This window comes from Manacus candei, unplaced genomic scaffold (genome assembly GCF_025592945.1).
Source record: "Manacus candei isolate 608988 ecotype Guabito, Panama unplaced genomic scaffold, ASM2559294v1 h1tg000026l, whole genome shotgun sequence".
In the NCBI taxonomy this organism is placed as follows: domain Eukaryota; kingdom Metazoa; phylum Chordata; class Aves; order Passeriformes; family Pipridae; genus Manacus; species Manacus candei.
The window spans coordinates 5,852,551-5,867,177 of record NW_026138074.1 but is presented as its reverse complement, the minus strand read 5'-3'; the positions used below and the strand labels follow the sequence as shown (position 1 = coordinate 5,867,177).

The window sequence follows — 14,627 nt, the reverse complement described above, 5'->3', positions numbered from 1 at the left end:
TTCCTACCTTTGATCAGTTTTTCAGGTATGGATCCACTTAAGAGTGTCGTTAATCAAAATTTAAATGTGTGCTTCACATATGCATCAATACATTGATTTATACGAGGAGAGTAAAATTAAAATGAAAGTCTATGCTTAAGGATTATTTGTTATTCACATTTGGGTTCAAATATTATGACTTCACAATAGAGTAACTTCTGGTGAGAGTTTGCTGTACAACAACATGAATATAATTGCGCTACATATCAGTTTAGTAGTACAGGACTCTCATCGCAATTTAAGCCCCCTTTCACTTCCCTTAACTGTTTGGAGACAAGTTCTTTAGTTTTCTCTCACCAGGCAATGACTATAGCGTGGGACTGACTGTCTCCAGGATGCCCAGTTCCTACCTCTGCAATACTGCACCTCTCTGCATCCCTTGGGGGAAATTTCCATCTCAATGAAGTAAAGCTGCTGCTGTGTTCCTTGTAGGGAGACGAACAAATTCACAGTTACAAATCAGTCCTGTATTCTAACATTTGGATTTAATTGCAGGCCACAAGATATCTTAGATATGTAGATATGATGAGTTATGAGACTTGTGGAAGTCTCTGATCCTCGCAGAAAGACTCACTTTCTAAAAGAAAAACCTAAGCATTTTACCAATCCCAGTTTTTATTTGACAATATTCAGCAAAGCATTTTTCTGCAGTACTAGAAGAGGCTTTCTGGTGTAGTTATCAAATGTATTTACTCCTTGCTAAGGACACGAAAAGAAAACTATCTTTTATAGTGAGTGGCATCCTCAATATGCCAAGTTAAATTCACGTTCATTGTCAGCGAGAGAGTCATGTCAAAAAAAGGATGTGTGCTTCTAGGTGGAAAAGCAGAGGGGCAGTGGATAAGTGGTGTAATACTTCAGTTCCAGTGTCATTGACATTGTGGGAACACTTGCATGGTTTTCTGTAGCAACCCTGGTCTCTTCACCAAAAGATTTTTCCCTTGTGTTTCCCAAGACTATGTTCTTAAGTAAGTGGACATGAGGCATTTAGTACTGAAGAAGTATAAAAGCAAAAAGGTAGAACTACCATTCCCCAGGTTTCATTGAGAGATGAATTCTTTATTAGAAATACCTGAAAAATTGTCAGAGTATTACCACACAGAGGACTCATGAGGTTTCAGAATTGATGGTCTGTTTTAAAAGAAAATAAAGAAAGTGTGTCCATTTTAAGTTCACTGTAGTTTCATGCCTAACTATAGACTCTATTCTAGGCACCTCCATCGCTTAAAAAATAAAATGAAGAAAAGATTACAATAAAGTTGGCAGAATTTAAGATGTGAGTTTTGGTAACCCCATGAGCTGATGAAATTGGGAATTTTCTAATTTGGTTAGTTGTTTTTTCTTCTTGTAACTTAGTTTTCCATGTTATTATCTAAATTGCCACCACTTTACTTCATAATATTTTATAAGGTGATTGACTGTCGCACATGATGTCCCCCTGGAAACCACTGCAGATAAATATTACATTCCTCTTGCCCCAGGAAGGAGAACATTTTGTTAAGCCTCTGTTATTCTTTGTAAGTAGAGATGAACTCATATAGAAAGCACAGTTTGAATTGCTCAGACACTGGTGGTTAATTCTTTGTTTTGATTATAAGTATCCACTAAATCATGTTACTAGATGATTAGCTTTTCATTTCCAACAGAAAGTCCTACTTCATATTTATGTATAATTTAACATCACGTATGTCCCTCATGGCAGAAAAACAGGCAGAACCATGCTGTAGAGTAGACAAAGGAGGGTTTTCATTCTGCGTCCTGTGCACACACAGGGCAGTCTTATCCTAGACAGGCAAGCTTGCCCACAGAGAGAAGAGCTGTGCCGCACAGTGCTACCATCCTGTGTCTGCCTGCCTCTTCTCTGCCTGCCCACCTCATCTCCCTTTCCACCCACCTCCATTTGCAGTAAATACCAAGTCCTTTCTTCAGTGATATTCCTGTAATAGGATGGCCTGCCAGACGTGTCTCTCCTTTATATATCAGTTTCAGCTACGTTTTCCTGATGTGTGCATGTGTGCATTCTGTAGCCATTTACTTGCTGGATTAAAAACTTCACTATAGTAAAAGATTGTATCTCCAATTCTTTCTCTAGCTTTTTAACTACAATCACATAAGCCTCTGACCCTAACAAACAAAAATGACATATATATTAACTGGAAAATATTTGCATATATTGCTTTCCATTCCCCAGCCTTGTTTGTCTTCTTACTTTTGTGATCCCTTAAAAACAGATAACAACCAAAATTTCATTCTCTGAGAAAATAACAGTCAGAAAATTTTTGTCCTAATGGGAGAAAGTCAGACGGACAGTCAAGGAGTCTGCAGGTATACAGTTGATATTGTAGGTTGATGCCAATACAATTTAAAGGTGTTTTATTTTTTGTTATCAGTGATTTTTGCTGATCTTATGCTAAGAGCCATGGAAAAATAACATCAAATAGGTTGAGGTAGTATTGCTATTTCTGAAAAAATAGTATTAAAAATATGCTGGCATAGTAGGGTCACACATGAAAACTTCTCACATCTTTGTGCTTGCACAACCTTCAGAGTTTGGGAAAACAGGATTCCTGAATCATGTGGACGTGATGAAAAATTTACCTTGAGGCTCATGTGTGACTCAGACACTTCTGAAAAATGTACCCTTTGTAAATTGAACCTTCACCACTTTTCCCCATATTGACTGCACTGTGTCCAAGTAAGAATTACTAAAATTTGCCAGTTTTGTTGCTTTGCTATGTGCCCTGGTCACTCTCCATAGCTGTAATGGAAGACAAGCTCCAAAAGCTATAGCAGTATGGGTGTGGATTAAAATTGGCATAATGTTTAATGCACTGATGGCAGTCTGGGTTCTGTTTAGTTAACTGTAGCTTTCAAAGTACAATGCTCACTCTTCCGTACTTGAAAAAAGTCTTGTATTTCATTACTGCCTCAGGATAAGGGTAGGTGGATAGTGATGACAGAATCAAAACATAAATAGGATAAGAGTTATTCTGGGGATTATAACATTCACTGTATTATTGTGTTTTTCCTGTAGTCCCTGAAGGCTGTCTGACAGTTCAGGGTTTACTTTAAAAAAATGTGTTTATAGTAAATTCACATATAGACAATCTCATTTTTTTGATTCAAATAATTTTTACAAAAAATGCTTGTACTCTTTCTCTTTAAAGGCAATTTTTTTTGGTGAGCCAACAGAAATATCCTACCCTAATAGTCAACGTACACATTGGTTTTACACTTACGCTCTTTTATTTGCAAGTAAAACTGTGTGACCATAAGTAATCACTGGGTATGCACAGATATATGTTCTTGTCAGTCTGGAATAGTTTCTACATAATAACTGGAGTATGCCAGTGGAACATAAAGGGTGCAAGCAGGGTAGCATATGGTAGCATTGATAATGATAAAGGGTGTTGGGGAGCACTTCTCTTCTGCATGTTTCTCAAGCCCTTACAGCCCTTTTAGAAAGGTCAATGTCTTAAAAACACTTATTATTTTTTTCTGTCTTCCTTCCTCTGGCTCATGGCTGAATGAAATCTGTCTTTAAAAGCAACAACAAAAACATTTCATAAGCAGTGTCAAACCCCTACTTTGGTGAGAAGCGAGGCTGAGTAAGGACTCCAAATTCTTGCCTTTTTATTGTTGTGCATGAATGTAGCATAAAAGGTACAAATTGTTCAACTGAAATATATCAGTTTTCATTTTCTCACTAGTGACTTTGCTTTTTTGGATAATACCCAAAATACCACAGCAGTTTCAGTGTTTTGATTCCTACACTCTGGAACAAAGAAGTTCCTTGTGCTCCAATCCACATCCCTCTCCCAAGACAGCTTTCTCCACCTCACATTTATTCCCCTACCTCTTTAATAAACAGAGCCAGGACTCAATCTTGAGTTTGCCTGTTTGAGTGTAAGGAAATAAAGGATGTCCTTTGCAGACAGTTGAGTCCTGCTTCCAAGATGAAATGTGAGAATTCAGCTGGCTGGTATAAAAAGTAAACAGGAAATAATCCTTAGAAATTGGAATCTCCAGCTAGTCTTTTAACTTTTAGCTGTATATTTTTAAGAGATCCTTTGAACGTGAACTTACTTGAACTTTTAAGGCTAAAGTGTTTAGAGGTTGAAATAACTAACCAAACACCAATGCCAAAGTTCTGCTGAACAATTTTAATTCCAGTGTTTCCTGAGACAGAAAATTGAAGACTGCCGATTCTATAACTGATAATCAAGACAGTAATTGTTAATGTTCGTTTGGGGTAGGCAGACTCACATGAGGTCATTTCTACCTCCCTCTCACCCAGCGCCCGCTCTAATATAGATGTTGTCTCAGTGCTACTAAATGGGTAATTTCAGACTCAGCTGAGCACGTGCTGACCTTCTTTAGTGCCAGGTGTTTTTGAGTTGAGGAGAGCACCCACGAAAGAAAAGCAGTGCCCAAGCTCAACCAACTCAGACCTTTAAAAATAGGTGCAAACAATTCACCCGAGTTACACCTACTCAAATGTAGCAGTTTGTACATTTGATTATAACAATGCTCCTGCAATCATATCAAAGTACTACTGCAGTCATTCCCTCTGCTGTTGTAAAAATTAATATGAATGCCAGGAAAAGATATATTTAATTTAGATTTCCAACCTTTCTTGACACTCTACTAGAGCTCCCTAGTGAAAACGAGCATTTTTTGTGATGGCAGCAAGACACACCACATATGGATTCACTTAGAAAACATGGATGGGAGAACCGCAAATGTTTCCAGTAGACAAGCCTGTGCATTTGAGGAACTTGTGCTGTGCTGTTTTATCCTAAAAGACTTAAGAGCTCTAGTAAAATTTTCTCTTCTTTCAAATATTCTGCAGATAGTGTGAATACTAAATGGATAAAACATCAGTCTAAGATTTTTGTTTAAAGACATCTACATTAGTGGAAAAAACATATATCTATGATTCATAAAAATCTATAAACATAAATGGAAAAGATATTTGGAAAAGAAGACATCTGACACTAAATTTGAAAGGTACCCAAGAGACTTTGAAGCCAGGAAATTCTAGTGGAGGTTATAGAATATTGATTTCTTTTTAACAGGAAAGATGCAACCTTACCCCTCAACCTTCATTGTCAAGAAAAATCTTAAGACAATAGCTGTTTAAAAGTGGTTTTATCAAAGGGGACTATTTTTTTTAAAGATAGTTATTAATCAATAGACAATAGAGTACCTTCTGTGGAAGAATGTAGTGCATTTTTAAAAAAAATCAATCTCTAATTTTTTACAAAGCATGCATTCTGCTTTAACTTTTCTAACTCCATGTACATCACCTTAGAATATTACTAATCCTTTATTTTATATAATATATGTAATGTCTCTGGTTTCAAGTAGATCTGCATTTATGTCAAGTTTTAAATTTACACAAAGTCAAAACCTTAACACAAACTGTAGAATTCATGTTGTGTTTGCCATTTTGAGCAAAAATTCCTCATCTGTTGAGCACTGGTCAAGTTAGGTATTGTCCTGGTGGTAGATTAATAAGTAGGCATAATGTGATAGGATCAGGAAAGAATGATGGACTGCGTAAGCACATGGTATTAATTATAAGCCAGGAGTTAGATTAATGAGTGTGCAGAAAGTAATGGGCTCAGCAGAGTGGTGAATTAGGTAAGCATGTGATTTCTCAGATGACTTCTCAGTTTAGCTCACCATCAAATATTTTGACCATTGTGGTTATGCATGCATAGATGTGCTGTGAACATGCTGAGGCATGTAACAGGTATATTATAGTCTCTCAAATCTACCCTCCATCATGGACCCTCTCTTATTGTGTGCCTAGTATTATCCATTGTCTTGCAGTTGATGCTAATGTTATCCATCTCCTGCAAGGACCACTCTGCTATGCCAGCTTAAGCAAATTAGATGATATGCATGTAGTAAGCAGGACACAAGCCTGCTTGTGACAAATTTCCAAGCATGTAAGTTCTGTGATGGTGGAGGGAAAGGAAAAAATTTTCATCTGCCACAGCTTTGAATACACTCTGTGGTCTGGGAGCACAGAGGTTTCACACTGGCTGGTGAAAAGGCTGGGAATGATCTGTGGGTGCCTTTCCCATGATGGAGATGTGGTTCTTTTCCACAGTGCAGTTAAGAATACAAGATGTTACTGCAGAACAGTTCTCTAGTAGAAAGGAACCTCTATCTTCTTTCTGCTTCCCAAACCCCATCCCTACACTGCAGAAAATGAGCATTTCCATTGCTGATGAGACATTGGGCAGCTTTGGAGAAGGGAACAGCCCTGCAAACCCAGAAGAGCATTATCGAGGAAAGGCTGTATTTTACAGCAAGATGCCAAGGCAGCAGCACTGTAACTGTGATAACTCCAAAATAGGAGTTATAAAGACTGTCACAATGTGTCAAAGTTGTAAAGGTGAATTCCTGATAGTGAAGGATCAAGTCAAGTTTTAGACTATTGAGAAGATGTCCTTTTATATACAACTGAGTAGGAAGGGAGCTATGGAAGGATCAAGGTATAATCTTGCAAAGTTAATTATTGTATTATTATTTTTTAAAATATTTTATTGATATGGGGGTTCGTCTCAGAGACTTCAACTGAATTTTGGAAGACAATCCCAATGGAAATCATGCGTACTTGTTAGGCTGTAAATGTACTGTATAGTTTTATTTATCCTTGCTGCAGCTTCTTTTTGACTTGAGCCTACCTTTCCTCACCCTGGTTTCAAAGAATAAACATAGGCTTATAGCACTTAGTGACAGGTACTTTTTCATCTGCCACTGATCAGTTTTTTGACCTTGGAGAAAACATCTTTCTCCTAGGCTCAGTTTCAGATTTGTCTTTTTTAATCCCAGTCTATTTAGTTTATTAAACTGTCATACCACTAAACAGTATCTAGTAGATGTTTGTTAAAAGTCTGGTGAAACAAGGGTCTATCTTGACTGATGTGTCTAAACACATCCTCACTATGATACTGTTAAGGTTTGAGGTTTTCATGTTAGATTGATTTTTACTGTTATAAATCAAGAATTAACTTGACTTAAGAAAATTGAATCACATAGGTGTGAAACAGTAAGAATTAGAAGACAATCATGCCTGCAGCAATAAGTTGATGAAGGAGACTCAGGCACCTTCTTAATCCTCTAGAACAAAAGCACTTCCATAAATTACCATTATGTTATGCAAACCATATTCAAGGACCAATTTACATAAGTAGGGGAAACTAGCTAATCTGTGTATTACTTATGATTGCATCATGATTTATTTAGTGCAGGAGTTGTGTAAAAAATTATAATTATGTACTCTAAGGACTTAGTGACCAGTTTATAAGACTCAAAATTCCTGTATCCAGGAACCATGCTATATAATCCCTTGCAAAACCTGATTAAATAGTTTGATTTTATGCTGCTTGATAATCCTATCAGGACATTTATTTCCAAATACCTTTGCTCTGAGGCTTAGCTCTGCATTTTTTAGTTTCCAACCTATAGATGCTCCTATTCATTTTGTCTCCATCTGTTCTTGGTCAAACATTCTTCCCTACCTTCAGTAACTCTTGTCCCTTCTCCATGTTCATAATAATTTATAGACAAAAATTTTAGCTGCATTTTTATTTTCTAGGCTAACTATGTTAACATCACTGCATTTGTAGTAGTTTAGGGATTTTGTACCTCTCATGGCAACAATGACCCTTCTTTGGATCTATTCCACTTTGAATTCATATTTCTGGGACAGCCAGTGCTCACAGTTTTCCAACTTTTTTTGTGCAAATAGCATTAATATTTCCTTCTTTTCTATGGGACAACTTTGCTGCATTGTAAAATAATATCTTTTTTCCCTTTTGCTCATGACTGGTAGTGAAGTAATCCTGTAATTCACTGATATACCTAAGTTTTTTCCTTCTTTCAGTTTCCAGCAGATACTCCTGCGTGATGAAGAAAACCACATCTTAGCGTAAATGTCTTCATGAATTTGTGCCTTGCTCTGTATGATCCAGTCCTTCCTGTATGGTAGTTCAATTTGCCACTTTATTAAATGTACCTTACAACTTCGCAATTTCCCCAAATCTTCTTGTTTAAGGGCATTATTAAAAACATTGAATGAGAACAATCCTTATGGCGATTTTAGTGACCCTCCCACTTAAGCAATATAGCTTGTATTTTAGCACAACCTGTTATCATTTCCTCTTTAGTTATTCCTTTATCATCCCCAAAGTTTAGTAATTTCTGGTGTAGCACTGCTTGAAATACTTTTATTGACCTTCAGAGAGTTTAGATCTGCTGCATGTCCTTTATCTAGAAAATAGGTCATTTTATTTTAAAAAATGAGGTTAGCTAACTCTATCTTTGATTTATCTATGTTCTATCTTCATTAATATCCTTTAGTCCTGTCCACTGGACCTGTGCTTATGTATACCAGCTCTGCAGTAGAGATGATCCAGTCCTGGTTCCTCGTTTCACCTTGAGCTCAGTGATTTCTGTGGGTTTTTCATCTCCTTTGACTGTATTCATTTTTCTGCCCAAATGCTCATTCTCAGAAAGCTGCTTCTGCTGTCTGATGTCTGTGTGGGAAATTGAGAGTGTCCTTGTCCTGCTGGGGCTACTTCTGAAGTACCTTCAATGTGTCCCCCATCTTCACTGTATGGGGAGCTGAACTCTGGGTTGTCTCCTTGTTTTTCATTTATCTTTATGAGAAACCTTTTTTTAGGTGTTTGAATATCATTTGCGAAGTATCAGCTAGACTTTTTGCAAATCTTACTTCTGGCCTCCAGTTGTAGCTTTTCTTTGCCTTTTTTTCCCCCTCCCTTCTGTGTTCCTTCCTGATATACTTATTAAGGTGTCTGAGTAAGTACCTGACTAATTAACACCTCTTTGACTGTAACTTGAAGAATCTTAATAACATAATTATTTTAAAATTGTTTTTGCAAAGACAGTGCTAACAATTTATTTTTTTGTATCAATTTATAAATGTACAGTGTGATTTGACATCCTGGAAGCTAGAAACATCCAAGATATCATAAGTAATAGCTTATTATTGAATATAATCAGGTCTAACAGTATTTGCTATTCATCTTTTTATTCTCATAAATAAAATGGTTTCTTTTCAGTTCAGATGCCTTTAGAACGAATGTAATATTGACCTAAGCTTTGCAGTACAGAGGCAAATCATGCATATCTTTCCTAAACTGATTTCAGTCCCACTGAAGTGGAGTAATTGCTTAATTACAGTTTTTGAGTTGTAACCTTGTGTCCTTCTTTTACTTTCAAACTGGTGTAAATTAGGAGTAAACCCATTCTAAACCCATGCATTAAACAGTGTTTGCCGTTAAGCCTCTTGTTGTGAATCAGTGGTATCTGAAACGCTGTTGAGAGCGTGGTTTCAACCTCTTTCTTACATGATTGCAAAAACAAATAGTGAAATGTAATAGCATAAACACTGAACATTCTTTGGCTGTTTCATAGTGGGTTGATGAAGAATGAGTTGTGTAACACAGTGACAGATCAACAGAGTCTGAAGAATTTTGAAGGAGTGCCAAGTTGTTATTTAGTGAAACCACTACTTTTGGACTACCTGCCAAAGAGAGGCATTTCCAGCAGGGTAGGTTCTCTTATCAAATAGCCTATTGTTAAAAAGAATTTCACTTCTTCTTACCGTGATTTAAATGCAATTTGTTATTTCTTGTTACTGACTACAGCTTCTCGTTAAAGGATGTCTACTGAACAGCCTTTCCCATTCTGTGCCTTTTAAATAAGCTACCTGGGAGGTTTTGTAATGCCACTGCAGGCCTTATTGCCCAGGAGAGCTCATCTCTAACATCCATCCCAAATCTCAGGTGTAGCCTTTCACCACTGTGCTTTTCTGAGTGAGCAGTCGAGTGGAAGTTATCTTTTCTCTGTGTGTCACAAACCACACACACATCCCAAAGCAGGAAGACAACTGGGTTCCTCATTATCAGTTGTCTACTTCTGCCTCCTAAAAAGCTCTAGATTCATGGAGAAAAAACATGTGCAATGTCCTCATCTGCAGCTCACTCCAGGATAACTTGGATGATTGTTTCAGCTTCAAGCTGAGGATCACTTCAAGCTGATCTCTGTGGTGGGACAAGAGGGCTGGACATGATTCACACAGCACACAGCCTGCTTTTAAATTGCCTTTGTACTTTTCCGGTACAGCAATCTGTAAATCATTATGCACCCCCTCTTTGCCCAATCCACACAGGATGTGAGTCTGTGTCAGCTCCCAGCTTGATAGCCTTCCTCTTTAGTGCTATCAATGAAAAACTCCTGCTTGCAGCTTTGGAAATTACTAGTCTACTGCCTGCCTCTAGCCAACAGGGTGGGTGTCACATTCACAGATGTCCCACATCTGACAGGGTTGAGGGTAGAGGCATATTTTCTGTGGGCAGGTAGGGGAAAGAACCTGCCATTGTAAAGCTGGTTCATCCGCACTGCCACAGCTGCTCCTGGCTAACCCAGAGTTGCAGTGGGCCAGGAAAAGCGTGGTTATATGCATTCCACCACAGACATTTCTTCCTACTGGCAGACCATGTCATTTTTGTGGAAAGGAGAGGATTGCTCTAGATGTACTTAATTTAAATGAGGATGAAGTGTTTGATGCAATGATCATTTCCTGGTGCTTGTCACAGGTCTTACTTTAGGGAGAGGAGGGGGTGGACATTTGTCAGGAGCATTTTGAGTGTTTCTGACAGACAGGCAGATGCAGCACCTCATCTCCCTGATTTGTGTCTGTGGAAGTAGCAAAGCTGTATTAGCTCCCTCGCTAACTCCTGCTCCAAGTTCAGCAAGCAGAGCTGCTCGTCATGACAGCTAAAGCTGTGACAGGCCACATCTCCCCTCAGAAATAACGCAGGAATAGGAAGAATTTGAAGGGAAAGACCTGTGCAATTCCCCTGGTTTAATGCTGCCTTCTACAGAGAGTAACATCCAGTTCACATCTTCAACCTCCACTTGATATCCAATTTGATAACATTTCAACCTAAATCTTCACAGCTGTTCAACACCTTGGGCACATCAGCTTTACCAGGAGATGACTAAAGAGACAATTTTATGCAGTTGGTTAGAGCATGGCGATGGGGGGAAAATGATTTTTGAAAGGTAGCTTTGGTACTGTTGCTGCTGCCGAGAGTCTTGGCTCAGTTCTCAAATTTGAACTCACACAGCAAACCTACCTTCATACCATGCCAATGTTCATATTAAAGCCAGGTAAGACCTTCCTGGAGTAGGTCCCAGGACCTCCATACTAGTTTTGTCCTTTCCTTTGTTTTGCATTCACTTTCCTGCGTGGCAAAGCAAGACTATTTATCCTTGAGTGACAAAGTTCAGGTTTGGCTATAACCATGAGCTGGGCCTGCACAGGTGATGGTCTGTGCAGGTCTTTGAGGCTACATATTTTGTACTTGAGTGGATAGTAACCACAGATGTTTTCACAGGGATACTATAAATGGATCAATGTGTGTAACTGCCATCCATTCAGAAAGAAAAGTAATAAAATTGGAGGTGTTTGTACTGCAAGCCAAGTGAGCTTATTACAAAGATTTTTTAATAGAATTTGAGGAGTTTTGAGTATCGTAATCTAAGAGAACTTTTTCACAAGGGAACTCAGTGTTCAGTTGTGTAAATTTGTCATTCTTCCTAGGGTTCTACATGCCATTCAGGTCTGTCTTCCAGATAAAAATCAGTGATGCGGGTCATGGCTCAGAGTGTGGGTGGGCTATGGTGATTAGCAATCATCTGTTGGTGGTGATGTTCACTTGCCTCCACCGTATGAAATGTATTTGAATCCTCTCTGAGCTGGTTTTCATCATTTTGTTCAATAGACAAGTAAAGGAACAAGCAGAAGCATGCCATGAATGTTGTTGCGTCAAGTGAAGTAGGAGACTGTGTCTTGCTCTTTCCTTTCTTCTTCTTGGCCAAGCTGGGACAATATGTAATGGGGTATTATGCAATATTTATTCTTCTTCTCACAGCATAAAAAGCTATATTAACTCTTTTCTGCTGGTAAAATTCTGGTAGATAAATACAAGGGATGGAACTCTTTGAAGTTAATAATTCCAATATCCAGTATAAGTCGTAGGCACATCAGAGGCATTACTTTTGTATGTTATATGTGCTAAAGGACAATAGTTTTACTCAAATTTGGTGGTTTCCCTCTGAGAAGTATTTTCTCTATTTCAAAGAACACTATCTATCATTCTGACATGCTCCAAAGTGGAAGCCCAAGCCAAACAAGCCAAGCAACAGCCAAATCAGCAGAAGGCTAGAATGTGTAACAGACAAAGACTAAAAATCTCAAAAGAGTCTTCTGTCAGGCACTCATTTTTAACCTAGGTATCCTTGGTTAATGAGTTTCTGTGAAGTCAATGCATAGTAATGTGAAATTGTTTAACTTTGCTTTGACCGAGTCCATTTTGCTGACCTCTGAGTTAGGAACTACAGAAAATGTCCTGAGCTGCAGCCAGCTCTTCAGACCTTCTGCAAGATCTACTTAGACCTTGAAGCAACTGACCCATAGATATACCCAAATAGCAAGTGTATAGCAAATACACCTGATCAGAAGTGAAAAGATGAATCACCATCTCTAAAACATAGGACAGTTGCCAGCAAGTTTTAGAATTTTCGCTGCAGAATTAAGGGACTTGGAATGCAACTTCCTAAAAGTGATGAATAAGTTCTGATGATTGATATAAAGCTATAATTTTCCTGAAGGCTTTCAAAGGTTTCTGAAATGTTTCTGAAATATTCTAGTAATTGGTGTTGTAACATATTAAAAATCCTGCCAGGCCGTCTAATTAAATACAACCATAGTTGCTTCTCAAAACTGAAATTAAGTACTCAGTTTGACATATTGTGAGCCTTCTTACACAGGTGGATAATTGTAGCTCCACAAGGGGTTTTGGTCACCCAGTTTCTCAGTTCAGTGGATCTGCAATTGAATCATTTCCTCTTAATGGGTGACTTGACTAAGTGGTTTGAAAGTAATTAACAAACACAGTGGACCTGATATTGAAGTGTATGATCAGCATCTTATCAGGAACTACTTATTTCCTGTGGGAAACTGCAGTCAACTTCTCAACAAATTCAGAAGGCAACTTGTTGCTCCTTTTTCTAAAGAAGCTAATCAAGGAATGGTTGCACCATCCCAGGCATGTTTTAACTTGTGATGAAGTGATCCCAGCTGATTTTAAGGGCATTTTCGGAAAGTCTATTCTTTATTACTATTGGATGTTTTATTTGGTCACTTTTAAGAAAGCAGTAATTGTCTTCTTACAGAAGATGCAGACTATTTTTTATCCACTAATACATTTTAATCTTGGTGCACAGCTGTTAATGGAATATGCTTCCACTCCAGAGCAATTCAGATTGATTTTGTTTCTACTTCAGAAATATATTATAGTAGAGCCACAGTATATAAAAGTGCTCAGTGTGTTGAGATGAACTAGCCTCACAGTATTTGCAGCTTCTAGTGGGAGCTCAGTACATTTAGAGAAGAAGTGGTGATTGATTGCCTGGTGCCTGGCCTAATTGGTATGGCACTGAGCTAGTCAGAAGCTCTCAGCCCCATCAAAATCACACATGACATTGCTCCTGTGCCTCTTAATATTGACTGGGCAGTTCATATGATAAAACCAACATGTTTTGGAGGAGTCTTCCAGAGCTGAGTGAATCTTCCTTCACATCAGTTGTATTCTTTCCAGAAAGGCTTCTTGCCTGGAGTAGCATTACTCCTCCGCTGGAAATTTTTTAAAAGGATATTCTCAGGTCTGTTTATTTTTTATGGACTTGGATGCGGCTACTGAGATCCTGTGAGGTAAGAAGACTGGAATGAAAGTGGTCGCAGATGACACTTGAGCTATTTCCACAGCTGGATGCACACCAGCCAGAGTAGGCAGTCCTCTGCAGATGAATTAGTTCGTTGAAGTACATGATACAAAACATCTGTTACAATGAGAACAAACAAAAACAATGTGCCTTTGAAGACTCTGATTTGTTGGGAGCTGCTTGCAAGGGTGCTGAATGAGGCAGTTGTCAGAAACATATTTAGGCTTGCCCTTGTGTGAACTAAAGCAAAACTACACAGTAAAAATACCTAAATTCAATTAAGCAAAAGAGCTGCTTTTCCCAAATTTTGTTGTGCTGATTCTTCATACAGCAATAGGGAGGAAGAGAACCCTTCTATACCAAGCATTTTTTTATACCCTAAACCACTTTTAATACAATGGTATAACTCCAGCTGAGTGGCTGTAAAATCTTAGAAGCTACACTGGTATAGTAACTGTTATTCTGTCAGTCGTTCCCTGCGCTGCTTTATTACCAGCTGTCTTGAAGTGCAATAGATGTTTTTCATTGTCACTGCCACCTGATGACAAATAAAACCTTCAAAATGTTTTTGCTTGAAGGAGTAGCTCACAACTCCCAGCCAGAAGTAGACCTTCCCCATCACCCTAATGAGCTGAAGTGATCCAAACATTCCTACCTCATTTTACTCTTATGAGGCAGCTACTTTTGGCTGCCTTTGATTTTTTTCTCACAGTTGAGCTGATGAGGAAGTAGGAATACTGGATATTTATGGAGTA

General features: G+C 38.2%; 1 protein-coding gene across 7 annotated transcripts in view; it reads left to right on the top strand.

The window, feature by feature from the left end:
* RBMS3 (RNA binding motif single stranded interacting protein 3) overlaps window positions 1-14,627 on the top strand; it is a 765,077-nt gene that overhangs the window by 696,215 nt on the left and 54,235 nt on the right. The gene's annotated exons all lie outside the window — the stretch shown is intronic.